Raw genomic sequence first — 21537 nt, 5'->3', positions numbered from 1 at the left:
ATGTCAGACGGTCAACTGCGACTCAAGTTCAGTCCCTGAGAGTTATATATGGACTGTATTTATTTGTGTGGTTCATTTGAATATGTGCGGTGGGTGGGGCCTCCAACAGGGGGCATGCCTGGAGCCCAGGAGCCCTTGAGACGCCTGTCTGGGGGTTGGCATGGACTTGCGTTTCTGATTTGGTCCTGGGACCGCAGCATGGCAGATCTGGAAGCATCCTTAGGACTGTTGGCTCATTCCCCCGTTTTCATTTGGGGATAACTAGGACTCCCTTGAAGGAAGGGTCTCCCGATTTACCTCCACGGCCTGGGATATGTCCTTTCAAAGACACCAGCTCCCAGCCTCTGGGCTTCTCCCAGCTGCAACTGGTCCTAGGGTGAGGCTGTGCCATCTTGGGGACTCTGGGCCCTGTGGCAGAGCTGGGCTGGGGGAGCCAGGCCTGCTGGGCCCCTGACCTGCTCCTGACTCTCTGTACCCCCCTGCCTCCTCCCGCCTTCCCCCTGCCTCCTCCCACCTTTTTCTCCAGGATTTTGGATTTGTTGAATCCACTCTGAAATTCTTTTAGGTCTTTTCTTGAAAACAGATGATCTCTCTGACCTTAGAGATACCACAGTGAGTGATAGATTTCAGAGTGAGTGGGACGAGGGTGGCCGTGGGGCTAGAACCCAGGGCTTGAGGAGAGCATGTTGTTTACAGGCAACACTGCCAGGTCCATGGCTCCTCCTCTTGCCTCCCTTAGTTCCCACTCCCTTCCTCCCCCGAGGGGCCCAGACACCCCACTGGGCTGAGGCGATGTCCAAAGCACGCCTCCCCACTGCCCCAACACCATCTGCTGTGCCGAGTGGCTGGGGAGAAGGCAGAGGATGAAATGAATTAGTTCTGAGGTACCAAAGGCTGCCAGCCTAATTGTTCATCATTCTGGAGATGTTTGCATTTTTAACAAGAACACTTGGCAATTTGAAGGTATTTTCAATGTCTCCCTATTTCTCCCTGGTGTGGATTCAATGCAATGGTAAATGTAAAAGCATTTAGTAAAGTGCCAGGCAAACAAAAGGTAAAATAATTACGGAGAAAGAAGGAGAGGCTGTGGAAGGCCAGGGTGGGGACACAGTCGCTGCGAGGGAAGGCGGATGGCCCGGTGGAGGGAGACCGCAGCCGTGAGAGGCAGGAAAGAGGAGGAAGGAGAGGGTGAGGGAGCTAGGGGCTCTTCTCCACCCCTTGCCTCCCTCCTCTCTCCTCATCCGCTCCCCCAGGCAGGGGGATGGAACCAGTGGGACCTTTTGGCCAGTTAAAGGTCAGCTCATCCTGCAGGGACAGAGGGACTCCTGTCTAGAGGCTGAGAAGCTGGCCCTGTGCCTGGAGGGTGGGAAGGGAAGGCTAGGGAAGCAGTTCGAGGCTCTGCTATCCTCTCCCTTGGCCTGGCCTAGCCTGGCCTGACTACGGTTGGCCTGGTCCGGGAGCTGCACAGTTGGGGTGGTCAGCGGGGCTGACCCTGCCTGTCCAATCGTGTGCTCCCCACTGCCACTGGGCTGCATCCCCCACAGGGAAAGCAGAGCCAACCGGAACCAGCCATAAGGTGGGAGCGGTCATCATTATTCCTATCCTGCTTTTCTTCCTGGCTGGGGGCACTCCTGGAAGATTCTAGATTCTGGGGCCCTAAGGTAAAAGCATTTTCTTCTGGCTAATTTTCTTGATCAAGAGAGAGAAGTAGGAGGCTTGGGCCTGTCTCCCTAGTTGTGGGCAAGTCCCTGTGCCTCAGTTTCCCCATGTACTAGCTGGCGTAAGGACACCTAACCCCCAAGACTCTGGGGTGCCCAAGAGATGGCTCAGGCTGGAGCCTGGGAGGTGTCTGGGTGTCCCCTGGAGTGGTCCTTGGGCTGGGGGCATGGGCTCTGTGGGTTAGGGTTAGTACCAAGGTGGCTCTGCCTGTTCTCTGAGGAAGTCGCGGCCTGGGAGTGGCAGGCAAAGCCCGAGGTGTCTCAGCAGTGTGGGTGAGCCTGTGTGCTTCAGGCCTGACTGCCCGGGTCTGGTCCAGGTCCCAGGTCTCCCCTCTGGAGCTGCCTGCCCTTGGTCGAATTACCTAGCCTTCCTATGGTCTTTGTTTCTTCGTTTACAGACTTGGGATCGTAACAGGACTCGTGCCATTGGCTTTTCCTAGCCATTTTCACGAAAGGCAGTTTAGCGTAAGGGTTCAGAATGTGGCCTCTGGAGACAGACTACCTGGGTTCAAATCCTTTGACAAGATGCCAGGGCCTTGGTTTGCTCTGCTGTAAAAGGGGGATTCAGTCGACAAGTCATTTTGAGCAACTTTTGGGGAGTAAGAGCTTCGGAGGCTGCCTGTTGTGGCTCCTCACGTGTCTCTGACATGTCAGTGGTGACTGTGGCCCGCACCTGAGACATCTGCAGACAAGGCTAAGGGGGAAGACTCCTTGGCCTTAGGAGCTCGTTCTGGCTTTGCCATGTGACAGTCGTGGTGCCCAGCCCTTGATAGTGACCATTTCATGTCATGGTCACAGCCACCCTGTGAAATGGCACCGTAATGGTGCCTGGATAGGGAAACCGGGGCACAGAGGGGTTCAGTAACCTGCCTAAGGTTGCCTCGCTGGTAAAGAGCGGATCTGGGTGTGGAACGCCAACCGCTGTGCTATTTTGGTAGGCACCAGGTCCTATGGCACTCCCTGGGTCGCCACCGGGCTTGGGGGAATCTGCTCCCTTGGTCCCCACCTCTCACCCCTGTGCAGACCAGATGAGCCCTGTCATGACTCCCAGGATGAGGGAGGGATTGGATGCAGTGGTACATGAGGCACAGCACCTGGGAGACCGTTGGGCCCCCCGGCAGGTGCTTAGCAGGACTTCCGTACAGAGAATAGCTGAGGCATGTCCTAGGATGTCCCTACCCCGCCCTCCAGCAGGGTGTGGGGCTGCTCACACTGGAATGCCTCTGGTGAGGGGTGGCCTCTCAAAAATAGGTAGAGGGTAGCGTGTCCAAGGTGAGATGAGGCCATTTCTAGAAGTGGCACGCCTCTTCTATTTCAGGCCCAGTGAGGGAGGAAAGGCCAGACCAGTCCCTCTGGAGCCCGTTGGGTGGCTCAGGGGGAAAGGCAGGGGACGCTGAGTCAGGTGCTGGGGAACAGAGAGAGATGACCTCTGGCCTGGGCTGTTCCTCGCCCCCTCCCTGCAGTGAAGGCAGTCAGCCCTGCTCCCCCTGCCCCTCCTGCTCCCGCAGGAGACCCTGACATGACCCTCCATGACCTGCTCTGTGTCCTTGGTGCCGGCACCCCCCACCTCCCCCCTACCAGTTCCCAGGTCCACTTTCCACTCCCTCAGGACATCGCTGATCAATCTCAGCAGCAAAACAAGGGAAGAAAATCCATGGAACTTCTGTTCTCTGTAGGCTGACCTTCCAGGCTGGGGTGGCCCAGGCCAGTCATGGAGCCTATCTGATGCTGTGCTGCCACAGTGAGGAAACTGAGGCTTGAGAAGGGTGGGGACCTGCCAGAGGGGGAGGAAATTCTCACTTGTAGAACCCCCATCTGCGTGACCTCATATCCTGCTGTACTGACTCCGTTGCTCCAAGGAATACACCAATGTGGTCGTGTCGTGGGGCATCATGAGATGGGACACAGGGTTGCTATTTGAATCCAGGGGTCTGACTCCGTCCCTTTCCACCTCCCTTGGAGCTTAGCTTATTCAGCGCCCCGTGCCCCCTAATTCAGGGTGGTCCTTGGGGTGCTTGTCCAACTTCACACACCTTTATTATTTTTTTATATTTACTAAACAATTTTTTAATGTTTATTTTTGAGAGAGAAAGAGAGAGAGAGAGAGAGAGAATCTGAAACAGGATCTGTCAGCACAGAGCCCGAGGTGGGGTTGGAACCCATAAACTGCGAGATCATGACTTGACCCAAAGTCGGATGCTTAACTGACCGAGCCCCCCAGGCGCCCCACAGACGCCCCGAACTTCTCACACCTTTAGATGGCAGAGAGCTCACTGCCACCCAGGGAAGCCATTTCACTTTGGACAAGCCCGAAATTGAGGGGACAAGGAGAGTTGCCTTTGTGTGGTGGACCGAGGTCATGGGGACCATGGATACTCAGGGACCGGTAATGCTCTCCTGCGCTTAGGCCAGAAGGAAGGGGAAGGGATAAAAGGTGAAGAATCAAATGGAAGCTTAATATCAAGAACTCTCTGATCAGAGAAGGTCCCAGGCCTTGGGACATGTGGCTGGGGAGCGGGGGAGCCCCTCCGTCTCCAGGACTCCTTACTTTGGGAGTAGCTCCCTCTGGTGAACACAACGGCCTGGTGTCTGAGGCTGCTTGGGCGGCCACAGTGAAATACCACAGACTGTGTGGCTTAAACAACAGACATTTATTTTTTCGCAGTTCTGGAGGCCAGAAGCCTGAGAATAAAGCGTCAACAGCATTGGTTCCTCCTGAGCTCGTAGATGGCTGACTTCTTCCCTCTGTGTCTGTGTCCTGACCTCTTCTTTATAAGGACACCAGTCAGATTGGATTAGGGCCCACTCATAGGACCTCATTTTAACTCAATTACCTATTTAGAGGCCCTATCTCCAAATACAGCCACGTTCTGAGGTACTGGGGGTTAGAGCTTAAACGTAAGAATTTTGGGAGCAAACACTTCAGCCTGTAACACCTAGGAAGGAGTTTTCTGGGTTGCCCGCAGTCAGATGCCTGGAGCCTTGGTCCTGAGTGGGGAGGGAGAGAAGGTCCAGGGTGGTGAAGTGGAGAGTGATCTAGCCCCCCACCGGCCTCCTCCTAGCAGGCTGTCTCTGTCTTACTCTGGTTTGGTCGGAAACCTGCCAGCTCAGCGCTCTGGCTGACACCACGTTTCACAGCCTCCAGAAGCCCCATTAGCTGTTTGGCCCGAGTTCTGAAGCCCCATGCCCAGATCCCAGCTCCCTGTGGGTGGGAGTGGGGCTGTATTTTTGCCTATGCTGCACAGAGCGGTCTCCAAATTCCTCCGGAGTGTTCCAGGGCGAGCCTTCTCGGAAGCGAGTTCCATACCATGCGCTGTGGGCTGCCTTCCACCTCTAAGAGGCCCAGAGGTTGGCCAGGCCTGAGCTGCCTCACTGTCTCCATTTACTTCTCCTGTTTCCTAACCCCCTTGGACATTGAGTTGTTTAGAGTCCCTCACAACTTAAGAGGGTATTGGGTAATGGGGGTGCGTGCTGGGCAAGGTAGCAGATGGCTCAGGGCCAAATGGAGAACACGATAGGCCCCCTGGCCTGGCGGCAGATGGCAAGGGGGGGCTGGTGACCACCCCTCTTCTGGGTTGTTCCTCCATGGTGCCCATCAGTCCCTCTTTTGTTTCTGTGGGCAATTCCCCCACCCCCCTGCCCAGAGCCAGGGGCACTGAGGGTATGGTTTTGTGCCCAAGCATCTCAGCCCTCTGAGGACCTGTGAGGAGAGGCACTCTGTGACTGTAGGACACCCAGAGTCTCTTCAAGCTCTGTTGACTGAGCTGGGGAAGAGCCTCCTGATGGCAGCCATGAGTCCCTAGTCTGTGGTGACTTCACCTGAACTGGGCTTGTCCAAGAATTCTCTGATTTTTTTTGTTTTTTTTGAGAGAGAGGAAAGAGGGAGAGAGGGAGACATAGCAAACAGAGAGTGAGAAGGAGAGAGCAACAGGCAAGGAACATGGAGAGAGAGACAGACAGGCCTGGGTAGACATTGGCCTGGGAGGCAGGGGATTTGTGTTCTGGGTGCCCTTGGTAACTCCTTTTCTTTAGCTCTCCCTTGTTTCCTTTGAAATGAAGGGATTGAAGGAGTGGTTCTTTCTGTTTCTTTGAGCTCAATCATTGTTTCTGTGACTTGTGAGGAGCTAAGATGGACCTGCTGAGCTTCCCTCTCAGACCTTCCCACCTCATGAACTTGGAGTGGGGAGCTCAGCAGTGGTTATGTTAGTCAGGAGAGGCTTGGTTATGCTGGGTAACAAATAGCCCCAAATTCTTACCCCAACAAAAGCATATTTCTTGCTCATGCTGCATGTCCAGTGTGGGATGGCAATCTGTTCATGTATCTTATTTACTGCAGGCTGGTGGTGGCTTCATCCCATCGATGTTTCCATCATTGCTATACCAGTGGGTAGTGGACACTGTAATGTCCACAGTGCTTCTGCCTGGACATGACACATATTCCTTCTGCTGACATTCATTGGCCAAAGCAAGCCACACACCCAAGCCTGACATTTCACTGGCCAAAGCAAACCACACACCCAAGCCTAACTTCAAAGGGGGCAGAGAAATGGTGCATGGAAGATGGAAAGTGGAAATAACGTTGAAAAGATTAATACCTACTATAGGGATTAAGTCTGTGGGATCTAGAATCAGAAGATCTGGTTCTAAGCTCTGTTTATAATGTTCCTCGGTCAAGACGCTTTACTTCCCTGAGACCCAAATGTCTTACCTATAAAATGGGTACAATAACAGTACTTTCTTTCCTCATAGGATTGTTGTTAAGATTCAGTGAGGTAATATATATTTCACAGCCTCCAGAAGCCCCATTAGCTGTTTGGCCTGAGTCCTGAAGCCCCATGCCCAGTGAAATATGGAGTGCCTAGTATGTTCTATGCTGGCAGTAATTTGTGTCTGTTACTGTTACTATTACTATCGTTATCATTGCATTACTGGAGGAGAGAAGGCAGAGAGGTGATTTTGATTATATATGCGCCCTTTCTTCTTGAGAAAATTTCCACGTCCCTCTGACTCCTCTACTCTCTGGGAACCACCTGTAGCTGGCTCTGTTCTAGGAACCCCACTCGTGGGAGTCAGGAGACTTGCCTCTGACTTCGCAAAAGTTACTTCTCCTCTCTGGTTCTCAGTTCCCTTATCAGTGAATTGAGGAGGGTGGGTTCTGAAGGGGACTTTGGCTCTGTATCCCTGATGATGATAATGATGCCGTGCAAATGACTGGGTGACGGCTAGCCTTGGTACCTGCCCTGAGCCAGGCATCACCAGCTCCATGTTCTCTTGGTTACTCTTCCCCGGTAGGTACTACTGTTCTGGGACTACTATGCAGAACTTGTAGAGTGTGGTTATAAAGCCACCTTGGGTGCCACAGCCCTTAAATCTGTCCTGTGCTTTCCCTGTCCCCGAGTGATATTAGGGCCAGCCTTGTGCCTTTTCTAGCCACTTTCACGGAATGAAAGGTCCTCTGGTCGGCCCTAAATGTGCCCAGCACCAGTGGACTTGGCCTGAGGCCGCCAGTTCTTCCCCCTTGTTGGCTCTTGCCTGGCACCAGCTTTGGGGTGGGGGGGAAGATCACTAGGTTTTCCCTGTTTTCCTGACTTATGGGAAGAGAGGAAAGGAGGGAAGGAATCGGGAAGGCGTTTCTGTCCCCCAGGTACCGTTGTGAGGCTGCACACGCTCTGTGTTGAGACAGGCACGGATAATGATTCCTGAGCTCTTTGCTGATGGGAGATTCTGGAGGCGTAGATTGCTGTTTCTCTCCTGCAGCACTTTTGTGGGTGTTTTGGGGGCCCCTGTTAAACTCCCCATAAGTCACTCACTCTGTTTCCTTCAGGTGGGCGACCGCAGCTCTAGCAGACTCTCACAACCCTTCTGGGCCCACGTGTCCCTTGTCCCTGCAGTCTCCTCCTGGTGTTGATGTCAGTTCAGCCCAACAGGTGGCCCTCTCCGACAGGAGCTGAAGCACACTGCCCCCCCCCCCCCCGCCCCGCCCCAGGCTAGCCCTCCCTCCCCTGGGCCCACGGGAGCCCTTAAGTGCAGTTGGCCTCAGCCAAGCCTGGGATGGGGGTGGCCAAGGCAGCCCCTCTGTCTCTTCCCCAGCCCTGCCTCTCATCCTTCAGACTTTTGGCCCCAGCCAGGCTCTGCCTCTCACGTTCTCTGTGCTCCGGGAGACTCACCGAAAGGAGGGAAAAGCCCCTGACAGCAAAACAACACTCTCCAAAATTCTTCTTGGAATCTCCCACTTCCTGATCCTTTTCCTCCGTGAAGCGTAGGTGTGGGAGGTAGTTTAGAGCCACAGAACAGTTCTCAGCCCTCTTTGTCTCTTATAAAAATACGACAGCTAATATATTTCTAATGTAAGATACTGATTGATATAACTTAGTACAGGCACTTCACCTGTTTAAAGTGTGCAGTCCAGTGAGTTTTAGTATATTTGGGGTTGCACAACCATCTCCCTAATCTAATCGTGGAACGTTTGCATTACCCCTTGCCGTTGGCAGTCACCCCCCATGTCTCTCCCCAGCCTTTGCCTCCTTTCCGTCTCTATAGATCTGTCTATACAGCATATTTCCTGGAAATGGAATTATACAGCACGTGGCCTTTCACTCAGCGTAATATTTTCAGGGCTCATCTAGGTTGTAGTGGGGTCATTGCTTCATTTTTATTGCTGAAAGATACTCCATTTATGGCCATACCACATTTTGTTCATACATACCTCAGTTGATGAATATTTTCTTTGTGTCCACTTTTTGGATATTTTATTTTTTGTGTAAATTTTTAAATGTTTATTTACTTATTTTTGAGAGAGAGAGAGAGAGAAAGAGAGAGACTGAGAGAGTGTGAGGGTTAGAGAGAGAGGGAGACACAGAATCCAAAGCAGGCTCCAGGCCCCAGCTATCAGCACAGAGCCCGACATGGGGCTTAAACTCACTAACCGTAAGATCATGACCTGAGTTGAAGTTGGACACTTAACTGATGAGCCACCCAGGCCTCCACCCCCCCCCCCCTGCACTTTTTGGATATTTTAAAGAACACTGCTGTGGACATTCATAGATAAGTTTTTGCATGGACTTTCACTTTTTCTTGGGTAGATCCCAAGGGGGTGAACTTGCTGGGTCATATGGGCAAAATATGTCTCCTCACTGCAGGACCCATCAGGCTGTTTTCCAAAGTGGCTGCACCATTTTTTATATTCCTCGCAGCCAGTGTCTGAGGATTACCGTTTCTCCACCTCGTCAGCAACGCTTGCTATTTTCTTTGGGGTCTTAGCCATCCTAGTGGATGTGAAGTGTTACCTCACTGTGGTTTTGGCTTGCCTTTCCCTAATAATTAATGATGTTGAACATCTTTTCACATGTTAACTGGCCACTGTATATCTTATTTTAGAGAGATGTCTAGTCACATACTTTGCACATTTAAAAAAATCATTTTTTTTATACATTTGCTGTTGAGTTATAAGTTCTTTATATATTCTGAAGACAGGTCCCTTATCAGAGATGTGATTTGCAAGTATTTTTCTCCCATTCTGCAGGTTGTCTCTTCACTTTCTCTCTTTCTTTCTTTTTTTTGTTTAATGTTTGTTTATTTTTGAGAGAGAGAGACATAGCGCAAGCCGGGGAGGGGCAGAGAGAGAGAGGGAGACACAGAATGTGAAGCGGGCTCCAGGCTCCCAGCTGTCAGCACAGAGCCCGACATGGGGCTTGAACCCATGAATTGGGCAGTCATGACCCTGAGCCGAAGTCCGACACTTAACTGACTGAGCCACCCAGTTGCCCCGTCTCTTCACTTTCTTGATGTCAGTGATGTGTCCCCGCAATCCTTGTGTGGTGATCTCCTGCTTTACTTTTGGAATGGGGTGTTCATTTTCCTGGGGCCTCTGTCACAGCTGAGATCCCAATACTTACTTGTTAACATCTGGTTGCAACTAGGGTTCCCATTTTCTAGATGAGGAAACTGAGGCTGTTGCAGAGAGGTTGAAGGCCTTGTTCGAGATAATGTCCTGAGTAAATGGTGGAGGCAGGATTCCAACGTGGGGGTCTGGAGCCAGAGTCAGGGATCGATACTGCTTCCTATCACTTAATGATCTTGATCTAAAAGAGAATTCATTGGTAGCCTGAAATACTTTAGGCTGCTTGGTCTGATTTCTTTCCAGCCCTAGAGATGGTGCTTGAACTGGCCTAGAAAATCTGCCCCATTGCATAGAGAGGGAGGCCAAGTCTCAGATCCCTGGATGGCAGAGAGCTCTGCCTCTCAGCTGCCTCAGCCACCCACATGGCCCTGTGTCCGTCCCTTCATCTCCCCGAGGCCAGGCAGGATGAGGGCGGGTAACACTGTCTTCCAAAAGGTGGCCCCTTTGAGTTGGGAAGGAGGCAGTTTGGCAGAGGGGGAAATAACCCCTGCGCCCACCCTGTGCACACACTTATACGTCATGGTGAATATCTGCCCTTGACATACTTGCATCGGGTTTGGCATCCTTGCTTTCTGAACTTTTGGGTAAGATGTGGGAAGAACCAGGAAGAGAGGAGTGCAAAACTACAGGCGGTCCCAACGGATTCACGAAAAGGTTCCAAGGATCCTGGAGTGATAATCTGCCCCATACCTCTGAGCAGAGGGTTTTAAGGGGGTGATCCTCTAACCAAGAGCCTGCCAGACTGATTTTTGTTGGGAAATGTCAACCTGGCTGCTGGAGAAGGCAGCCCTTCAGGTCTGTGATTTCGGGGGGTGGGGGGCAGGGACGGGCAGAGAGGCAGAAGCCCAAAGATGCCACAGAAATCTTCTGTCTGTGTTCTGTCATGTCACATAGGACCAAAAGCTTAGTCTGCAGCAGGAAGGGAATGACTTAGCCACCTGGTGGCGGAGCTTCCCGACTGTGAGAGCACAGATCAGCTAGAGTAGGGAGGTCAGGTTCTTGTCCTGTGGGCTCCTTTGGGCAGAGATGTCAAGAAACAAGGGAAATGGGTCTCAGGGTGGGATGGCCTGACATAAGGACAGAGGCAGGATGGGATGGCTTCTTGAGGAGGATCTAGGACCTTCTCTTCCCCCAAGTGAGGGGAGTCCTCTCTCCTGACTTCCTGCCACAGTCAGGGTGCTGAGAATCCAGACGGAAGGTTGGCCTGACCTTGTGGGTAAGAAGATGACACCACTGACCCAGCATCTGCCGGCCACCTGCTTTGTGGGGCGAGGCGGGGCTTGTCCCAATGCCCTTGGACCCTTAGCTGGCCCTGCTCCGCAAGGCAGCTGGCAGGCTAGGAGAGTAGTGTCTGCCCGTGGAACATTCAGTAAACCAATACCCTCCTGAGGGAATGTGATTTTGGGCCTCTGTAATCGCTGCCATCGGGTGGAGGCTGGGAGGCGGCCGGAGCCACACTCAGAGCGGACCGGAGCTCCCGGCCAGTGGCCTGAGCTGCACGTCTGCCCTCCTGTGGTGCTCAAATATCAAGCTCCAGGCAGGGCAAGAGGAGAGCACTCTGCCCCTGTCAGCCACCCTCCCCTCTTCCTCTCCTGCCACACTTGTAGACAAGCGCGAGTTAGCTGGACCTGGCAAGACCCCAAGATGCCGACTCTGACCATGTCCAAGGAAAGAAACTTAAGCTCCCATGAATCAAATATTTTTTCCTACAGCTGCAGCTACTTTTCACCATCATCCCTCTTTCTCTCCCTCCCTTCTTCCTTCTCTCCCTTCCATTTCTGTTTCCTTTCTTTGCCCAGATACTTATGGATCACCTCCTAGGTGGCAGGTGCTGAGCTGGCCTGGGCGTGGAATGTTGTGTCCTGGAATTGTCTGCAGACGAGGGCGGGAGGGGGTGCGGAACCATCCCCTGTGTCCCACAGCCAGATGGAGAAGGATCTCGGCCGGGGGTCCTGGCTTCTCAGGAGAGCAGCAGCTTCTGGGGGACGGCTCTGTAGAGGGGCTGTGTTTGCCCTGGGTCTGGAAGGGGTATGCGGCATTGAAAGCAGAATCGTTATCAAATCTAGAAGCGGCATAACAACACTGCTCAAAGTGTAGCTAGTGGAGGGAAAGAAAAGTCGTAGAATCTGACTGACCTCCCTCTCATCACTGCTCTGGTCCTGGGGTGGGTGGGTGGGATGCTAGTGTGATGCTGGAGCTGGTGAAAGAAGGAATGTTGGAGAGGGTGGAGGTGGAGGGTTTGGGGGAACACCGAGGGAGCCATATCCTAGAGTCCAGGAGGGGAGAACAGTCCAGGAGATTCAGAGAAAAGACAGCACACAATCCTGCAGCAGATGAGCCCCTCTTGCCTTCTGTTGACCTTGGACAAATCATTTAGCCTTTCTGAGCCTCAGGGTTCTCACCTGTAAAATGGGGACAAGGACAGTACCTCTCCCGTGGGGCTGAGAATTTATTGAGATAATCTATGGGCGTCTAGCTCTGTGCCTATATGTAGTAAGTCGGCAGTTCATGTCTGTTGTCACCGATACCACTACCTGACCTTGGGTGGTGCTCTGTAAAATGCTTCCCTGAGTGCAAGTCCGTTCATTTTTCAATGATCCCAGTTGTTGAACTGGACCTGGAACCTGGGCCTCTGGCTGCAGTTCCGGCGTTCTTCCCACCACACTGCACCAGGCGTGGGTGGCCGGACCTTTTCCCCGGCACCATCCAAACACCAGGCTCCATTCCCATGGGTGTTCTTTGCCCTGGGGTTGGGGGATAGGTGGAGGTCACACTGGTAACTGGGACAGAGCCAGGCCTAGCTCCCAGGGTCTTTTCCGGATCTTCACCTCTACGGGTCCTGCCTCCCTGGCACCAATCCTCAGCGGTGCCCAGGCTGTGGGTTATGGCGACTGCTGGCGTGGCTGTGAACTTGCTTTGTTGTCTTCCGTTTGAGAAAACAGTGCAGGGGAGCGAGAATGACGTGGTTGTAAGGGTAACCTTGAGTCTGCTCCACTGATGAAGAAGAAAAAAAGGAAAAAAACAAATCACGTCTGTTCTTTGGTACGTGGACTATCCTCAGTGACACTCACTCATTCAGTCAACAAATATTCACTGAGTGTCTACGTGCCATCACTATTCTAGACACTGAAGATATAACTGGGCAAAACCAAGATCCTTGCCCTTGTCGTGATTACATTCTAGTGGGAGAAGACAGGCAGTGAGAAAGAAAGTTTTAAAGACATTATAAGTAAATGAGAGAGCGTGCTAGAAGGTGATAAACACTCTGGGAGAAAATAGAGCAGAATAACGGTGGTTGAGAATGGGGGTGGAGTTGAGTGGTGAGTTGAAATTTTTTAAAAAGCTGGTCAGCTGAAACTTCACTGAGGAGGAGACATGTGAACAAAGACTTGAAGGAGGTGAGAGAGTTAGTCAACAAAATATCTGAGGAAGAGCGTTGCCAGCAGATGACCAGCAAGTGCAAAGGTCCTGAGGCAGCAGCTTGCCTGAGACGAAGGCTTGGGAATTATCAAAGAGGCCAGTGTCATTGCAGTGAAGACTGTAATAGGCAGAGAGGTCAGAGGTAATGGGGACCAGATCATTTGGAGTCTGGTAGCCATTGCAAGGATTTGGCTTGTAGCCTAAGCTTTTTCATCTAGTGATGTGTCATGGGGACCCTGCCATAGTAGCACGTAAAGAACCTTTATATCTTTTTTCAGGTGCATATGATTCCACCGTATGCATGTACTATGTTTTATTTAACTGGTATTTTATTTAACTGTATTTAAGTAATGTGGACAGTTGTTTCCAGGCTTTTGCTGTTGTCAAAACTGCTTCAGTGAATAACTTTGTCCCTACACCATTTTTATTTGTGCAGTTCTATCTGTAGAACTGGGATTGCTGGGTGAAGATTAGATGCATACATAATTTTGAAAGGGCCAACTTGGCCTCTGTACAGGTTGTGTTAGTTGACGCTCCCCGCCAGCAATTTGCTTAGGGACTAGGAGGAAAGTCCACCTCTCCCTTCTATGCACACCCTCCATGCGTGGGATGCTATTAGGTGCCCATTATTTCCTTTACTCCTCATGACCCTCCTGTGAGATGGTTATTCTTGTTCCTATTTCTCAGATGAGCAAACAGGCACAGAGAGGTTAAGTAACCTGCCAGTGTTTGCACAACCAGGTAGGGATAGAGCTGGATTCTGATGCCCGCCATTTCTCACTATGGCTTCACAAGGGCAATGGTCTGAGGAGCTGTGCCCCCCCTGCCCCCTACCCCGTGCCTGATGCCAGCGGGCGTGTGGACTTAGCAGCCTGGGGTTTGAGACTCCTGAAAACGAGGGGCTGAGTTAAAATGGAAAGCCTGCTTGCCTGGCTGTGCCATTGCTGCATCTGCATTTTGGAGACCCTTGCAGGCCAGCAGCAGGGTTGGAAGAGGCCAGCCCGAGGGACTGGGAGCCACATTGGCTAAGCTGGCCTCCCCTTCTGTCCCCTCCCATCATCGGCCCCGGTGGCGAGACCTGGCATGCTGCGGTCCAGCTCATTCTGCTCCAGGTGGGGGGCTCCCCACTGCTGTCTGCTGGGTCGGCTCGCTCCAGGGATTGGGTTTCGGCATTTCGCTGATGAAAATAAATCAGCCTCTTTATTGCCCAGCATGGCCCTCAGCATCTCTGCAGCCTGGCGTGTATTTCTAGATTTCCGGTAAGTCACTGTTTCTGTCCTAGCCCCCAGGGGCCCTATGGCTGCCGCATAGATAGCCTCGGATGAGCTTGGAGCCCAGAGCTACTCAGGCAGGACCAAGTAGGAGAGGAGAATCAGGCTCAGTATCTGGCCCAGTTGGATCTTTGAGCACCTAGCTTTGGGCCAGGAGTTCAGAGATCATCTGGTTGTGCTTTCCCATGGCATAGAAGAGTACACGGAGGCCCATGTAGGATCGCTCTTTAGTACTCTGGCCCCTTGACTCCCAGTCTACTGCTGTTGCTGCTGGACAGCCTTTCTCTAGGACTGTGTATTGTGCAGTGGCCAGTTAGGGATGTAGGACAGAATTGGAGAGAGTGGGTTTTAGCTGCCGCACGACAGGTAGAGGTCTGACATCCAGGAGAACCGACTTGCCTTTGAGGGAGATGAGAAAGGGGAACTGGTGGCAGGACTGGATTTTCTCTGAGATTCCTTCCACCCCACACATCTGCCTAGATGGGGTGAGTGACCATGGTGCACGGACATGGGGAAACAAGGCAGCTTCTAGAGCGCTCGGACAGAGCCCCAACAAGGTTCTGAGTGCAAGAGGGACTCTGGAGTCTTGCCCCAAACCCCCTTTACTCCTGCCCCTCCTTTTCTGTGCTCAAGCATTATTTGCAAGTACAGGACTCTCCGGCAGGGACACGGGGCATCCGGCGTCGGATGACAGAGCTGCTGGACTGCTGTCCCACCCTCGAGGGCCAGAGCCTGTCCATCCCCTGGGCACTTTATCCAGGCTGTGGGCGGGGCTCCCTTTTTCTGGGAAGCAGCTGAAGAGCTGTCAGTGGGTGGGCGCCAGGAGCTCTGACTGCCTTTCTTATCCCCGACCGACTGACCAAGTCTTCACATCTTTACAGCTCGTCAATACCCTGGTGCTAGTTGGAGACTTCACCCTGGACTGCACTGATGGCTTTAAAAATTGTCAGCAGCCAGGTGTTCTTTGATGTCTGTTCTCCACCTTCTCCAGGGGCAGTGAGATCAGATTTTGATATGAAAGCTCAAAGCTGCTCGGATCTTTTCACTTCCCTTCCTGCCTCCCTGCCCCCCCTCTGTGTGTACAGGACTTGAGAAATTTCCAGAAGCAGGCAGGTGCTTGTCATGTGACACAAAGAGAGAAAGAAGCCTGGGGGTGGTGCCCTGCCTTCTGTGTCCTGTCCAGGCTTGTGCCCTATGGTGTCGTAGCTTCTGTCGGCTGGTGGCGGGGGTGGGGGAGGGCACGTCCAGCTTGTCCCTCTGCAGCAGGGAGTGCTCATTTCTGGCCCACACCTGCCCAGTGGGTGGAGCTTGCACTCGCTGCCTGGCAGACCGCCATGGAGATGCCTATATGAGCCTCCTTTCACTTATTTGGAAAAAAAAGCAGAGCCCCAACCAGGTTTGCCACCCACACCCATACCCACACCCACGCATGCATGGAACTGCATAGACTCCTCTCTGTATACTCACCACTCGTGCAGAGAACCACAAATATCTCCCACTCAGCATACACCCACCACTCATTCATGGACCCACGTAGACCTCTACCCCACGGCACACCGCACAGTGGTGATGGGGGCTCTAATGATACAACTGCATGGCCAGTCTGATAACCAGTAGTTACGTGTGGTACTTCATGGGCTTGTTTGGTGTTAAGGATGGGGACTGACCCTTAAGTGCAGAGATGGGTTCGTTTTTGTGAATTTTGAACCAGTCCTGAAACAGTTGCCTACAAGTTTCCAGAAATGCTTTGAGCCCCGGAAGCATCTTTAGGGTAAATGCATAAACGCCCCAGGGGACCATGTTGATGGCTCTCACTTGGATGTCAGGGTTAAGCAGGTCGTTCCGAACCAGCATCGCGGTTGTCACTTTCCACTCCTTTCTTCCTGGTGGACCCCCGCAGCCCTCACCCTTTGCCCTTCCCTCTCCTTCCTTCCTCCCCTCTGGGAAGCAGAACATGAGCCCCGCAGAATCACACTGGCAATGTGATCTTGAGCAAGATACAACTTCCAAACCTCAGTCTCTTTACTGGGAAGATGGGAATGATAGTATCTCCCTTGAAGGGCATTTGTGGAAGCAAATGTGTGAGTATCCATTGAAGGGCAGACACACAGTAAATAATTTGTGGTCTCCATTCTGTGGCACTCTCCCATTCTTCTTGGCTCCTCTGGTTCCATGGCCCCCTCCCCATTTCCCTCCATCCTTCTCTAGGGAGACTGTAAGAGTGGGGAGAGGCAGGAAGAGGTGTGTGGGTATGTCTCTGACACTTGTCCAACTCAGACATCTGCCTGGGACTTGACGATTCCCTCCCTGAGTGACCCTCTGGCGCACCGGCCCCTGCCCTCGTCTCAGGGAATACTATCCTGAGGCTGGCGCTGTCTGCTGCCTTTCTGGGTGGGGGGACTTAGAGACCCTGGAAGGCTGGGGCCGTGTGAAGGGCGCCCAGAGCCTGCCCTGCCCCCATGTCCCTGAGCTTCTAGTCAGCCCTGCTTTGCATCTCCCCTGGGCTGGCAGGCAGGAGGAGGTGCTGTGGAGGTGTGTGGACATGAGTTCATCCCCCACCCAGGCAGCAGGCCCCTCCCTGTGCTCCTCCGTTGCCCACCTGAGCTTCGACAACTTGACGCTTGGCATGCCTGTGCCTTTCTCCTCCCCGTGCCTGTTCCGCGTAGGACGAGAAGCTTTAGAGTTCAGAGGTCATCTTGTTCTTCTCTCTCATTTTACCACTTTGGAAACAGAGGCCCAGGAAAAGGAAATGACTTGCCCAAGGTCAAGTGGCGAGTTAGTGGCCCAGCTGGGACCGGAAACCAGGACTCGTGAGTCACAGTCCTGAGCTCTGTTTCTCACACCCTCAGTCTGGACTGGGTAATTGCTTGTTGCTGGGCCCTGACCCATGCATTGTAGGTGTTTAGCGGCATCTCCATCCACCAGATGCCAATGGTATTTCTTCTAGATGTGACAACCCCACAATATTTCCAGACATTGCTAACTGTTCCCTGGGGGGCACATCCCCTGGGGGAGGACCACTGGCCTAGCTGTCCCCTCAGCCCCTTGTCTCTGGGACCTTACCTCTCCTGCTCGTAGGGTGTGAAGCAGCCCTTCACTGGGGACACTCTTTTCTGCTTCTTGTTTCCGTTCCCAGATTGGCTGCTCGGAAACCAAAACCCCAGCCATTTTGTTCCTTAGGAAAACGAGCAAAAAAACAAAAAACAAAAAACAAAATACTCCCCCCCCCAAAAAAAAAATCCAGGTTGGGAAAGATCTTCCACACCTGGCAATGAAAAGAAAGCACGGGGCAGGAAGGGGGCTGCGGGAGGCCCCCTGGAGAACCCTCAGTGTGAGTGAGAGGCCCTACCTTGTCCAGCTGGCCCAGCTGTGCGTCTGCAGGGGATGAAGCATTTGGTAGATGTGCATTTGGATGGTCTTTCTCAGCTGTAGAATTGCCCTCGACTATTCCACTCTGTTTGCGTGGCGGGACCCAGAGACCTTTGAGGTTCTTTTTTTTTTTTTTAATATTGTTCGTAATGTTTATTTATTTTTGAGACAGAGAGAGACAGAACATGAACGGGGGAGGGTCAGAGAGAGAGAGGGAGACACAGAATCTGAAACAGGCGCCAGGCTCTGAACTGTCAGCACAGAGCCCGACGCGGGGCTTGAACTCACGAACCGCGAGATCATGACCTGAGCCGAAGCCGGATGCTTAACCGACTGAGCCGCCCAGGAGCCCCGACCTTTGAGGTTCTTACATAACAGGGACCCCAGTGCCCTTTGGGGCATCTCCCTCATCGTGTGTGACTCTTCTCTGGTGGTGGAGAGGATTTCCTTCTGGGGACCGGGAGCCCTGGGTGGTAGTCTCTGCTCCAGCACTGACCCAAAATGCAGCAGTGGGAAACTTCCTTACCCTGCGTCTGGTGGACCACAGGGGTGTGTGGGGGGAGGCGGGGGGGTGAAGAGCTCAGGATGTCCTCTGGGTTGACCACCACTAGGGCTCATCCAGGCTGGCTGCCCTCAGCCGGGCCTCATGTGGCAAATCTGGGGTCTCAAGTACTACTGAGCGTCTGAGGGTCTCCAGAAGGTCACCAGGTCACATCCTTGCTCTAGATCTTATATTTCATGAAGCTGCCCTGCCCAGGACTGTCTCAGGGGGCAGGGGACACGCAGCCGCCTTGGAAGCAGGAACAGTGCTTTCACATCTCTAGCTTAGCTTCCCCCACCCCCTGTCCAGAAAGATTTTTGCTGTAGCTCTATTCTGCAGTTTACATGAAGGAAAAGAATGTTTGTTTTTTCCTAAATAGAATGCATGGTAAAACTGAGTCTATCCTTTTTCAAACCAGATCGACCATTCCCCTGCCCAGTTCTCCAGGAAGCACTTTCCTATTTGTGTGAAGGCAGCCGAAGTCTTGCCTGCCCCTCCTTCCTCCTCCTCCCTCATGGTCCTATGGAGAAGCCATTTCTGGAGGCGGGAGAGGCGCTGTTGGCAGTAACCAAACTGGACGGTCTTGGTACTTAATTAGCTGAACAGCATCACTGTTTCATTTGATGCCATGATTTTGGAGCAGGGAAAGGACAGGCCAAATGATATGCCCTGAAGCTTAAGCATCAGGCATACTGCATCTGGGCCTGGGGCACTAGGGTCACTGAGGTGCCGCTCAGGGTGGAGCTGGGTTAGGGAAGGGGGAGGAGGAAGCAGGTGTCATAGTTGTGGTTGTGTATATGGGGTTGCCTCATATAGAGCATCTCTGTGTGTTCTGTGCTGTGCCGAGTGCTGTATGCGCACTGCATCGGTCTTTGCAGTACCTTCTGAGATCAAAATATTAATATACTCCATTTTGCTCAGAAAAATTAAGTAATCAGCCCAGGGTTGCACTAAGCTAGTAAGTGGTAGTGTCTGGATTCAAACCAGTGTCTGCTTGACCCCTAAGCCTGTGTTCTTAGCCACTGTTCATGGCAGATTCTGAAGTGACATGAGCAAGAAGGCCTGGGTATAACATTAGGCTTCATTATTAAAGGTGTGGTTTCCAGAATGTGGGAGGTGATAGACGTATGGCGCTATATAGGTCAGAGAGTTACATGCGTTGTTTGTGGGACCCTTGCTTCCCAGTGATAAAACCACTCACACGGGTGCTCGGATGTCAAGCAAAGGGAGGTAATGGTACGGCGGGCGCAGGGATTCCAGGCTGGGTTCTGGGGAGAGACTGCCTGTCAGAGGAGAGACTTAGGAGGACATGTGCACCATGTTTAGTATCTGCAGAGCTCTCGTGTGGCAGAAATTTGCCATCGGGCACGACAAGGCCAGTTAGTGGAAAAAACAGGGTGCTAAAATCTACCCGTTACAGCCATCTAAAGATGAAGTGGGCATTTTGGGGGGATAGTAAGATTCCCCATAGCTGAAAATAGTTAAACAGAGCGAGGACCAGTTTTTCCCAAACCTGGCGGCCTAGCGTTCTCAGCTGGGGAGCGTTTCACAATTCAGATTCCCTAGGCCCCACCTCTCACAATTCTGCCTCTGAAGGTCTGGGGTGGGGCCAGGGGTTCAGGGTTTTTATAAAACTCCCAGGGCTTCTGGTGCAGCCGGTCCCTGGAGGTAGCACAGAACCGTAGGATCCGGTTGTGACTTCTAGGGACTTGTGCGGTGGTTTCCAAAGTGTGGTTATGTTGGCCAGGTTGACAATTATATATGAAACGATTTTAGGTGCATTTATTTTAATGCTTGTTAGGAAAAAAAGGTATAGATTTTATACGGTATGTATCTATAGGTATTGATGCTTAGAACTACTTGAGCTTAAATTAGGTTTGTAATTAATTATTTACTTATTTAATTTGAGAGACAGCGTGCACGTGCACAAGCAGGGGAGAGGGGCAGAGGGAGAGAGAGAGAATCCCAAGTAGGCTTAATGCTCAGTGTGGACCCAGATGCGGGACTTGATCCCACAAACCTGGGATCGTGACCTGAGCCGAAATCAAGAGTCAGATGCTCGACCGACTGAGCTGCCCAGGTGCCCCATATGAAGTTTATTTTAAAAGTTGCAAAATTATATAAAAATGATGTTGGTAGGATTCACAAGTACAGATAAACAAGAAGGTCCTACACAAATAAAATCTAGGTTAACACTGTTGTGGGTGGGGTTTGGGTAGGAACGTCCATGGACTGGGTAACCTTAACCCTTTCAGGAGCTTGGGGCTTGTTGGTTAGTTCTAGAAGGCTCTGTGGAGGTAGGAGGGTAATTGCAGTAGTTTGTCCAAGATGGTGGTCTTCCAACAACCCGGCACTGGGAAAATTCCAAGTTGTCCTGCCTCCAGTTTGGAGCCTGAGGCGTGGAAATTCACTTCTCCCCTCCCCATTCGTAATGGTGTCCGTGAAGTCTGTGTTACTGGGCTAGGGGCCTATCCCGTCTCATCCCTGTAGATGCAGTTAGACAGGGCAAGACCAGCGTACAGGGCATTTGGTACCACGTTTGTTCTTCCTCCTATTTTCCTTGTTTAGTCTCAGAAAGAGGCAGCCAGAGAGTGATGCTGGCAATGGGGAGGGGGCCAGGGTTGAGGTATCAGCCCAGGCGCCTGCCTCTTCCCTCCCGAGCCTGCCTGTGGCGCCAGACTTGTGAAAGGTCTGGGCACTGGGGTGGGGTGATGCAGAAGCATGCTGGGATTGCAAACTAACTGGGGTCTTCAAGGAGACAACAGACCCTGAAGCCCCCATGGCCTGGCTGCAGCCCCCAGGCCATCTCTTACCAACTCTGAGAGTTGGGACATCCCCTTGATGTGCAAATAAGTCACCAACGTGGTGCAAATAAGAGTTAAGGTTTGGTGTCCTGCTGTCAGGGACACCAGGACTTTCTGGCACTTTTGGGGGCACGCCAGGATGATGGTGGGACTTTCGGGCACTCTCGTGGTTTTGGCTGAGGGGCCTGCTTCAGATCTGGGTGCTTGGGGTTGAATGTGGATGTCACTGATGCTCTGAAAAGTTATTCTCTCCACCCTTCATGATCTTTCTAGATTGCAACAAGCTGAATACTGAGAGCTAGTCAATTGGAGGCATCTTAGGTGGCCTTGGTGGATCAGTGTCCTGGGCCAGATGCCCACTGGCCTTCCCAAAGTTGGGCCTCATAAATCGTCCAGTTCGCTGAGCCAGAATCCAAAGCTTCGCACTGAAATGTAACTTTGGGGCTCCTGTCCCCCCTCCCAGAGACCGGCCTGGGTGACACCTCAGTTCCTCTCCTCAGAACTATTGTCACCT

At 52.4% G+C, this 21537-nt stretch overlaps 1 protein-coding gene across 10 annotated transcripts in view; it reads left to right on the top strand.

Moving 5' to 3' along the window:
- The window catches only part of TNS1 (tensin 1), a 181496-nt gene that overhangs the window by 107745 nt on the left and 52214 nt on the right, over positions 1 to 21537 (top strand). The gene's annotated exons all lie outside the window — the stretch shown is intronic.

The sequence above is a fragment of the Lynx canadensis genome, chromosome C1, assembly GCF_007474595.2.
Source record: "Lynx canadensis isolate LIC74 chromosome C1, mLynCan4.pri.v2, whole genome shotgun sequence".
Taxonomy (NCBI): Eukaryota; Metazoa; Chordata; class Mammalia; order Carnivora; family Felidae; genus Lynx; species Lynx canadensis.
Note: the sequence above shows the minus strand (reverse complement) of the source record. Positions and strands in the feature narration are given on the sequence as shown.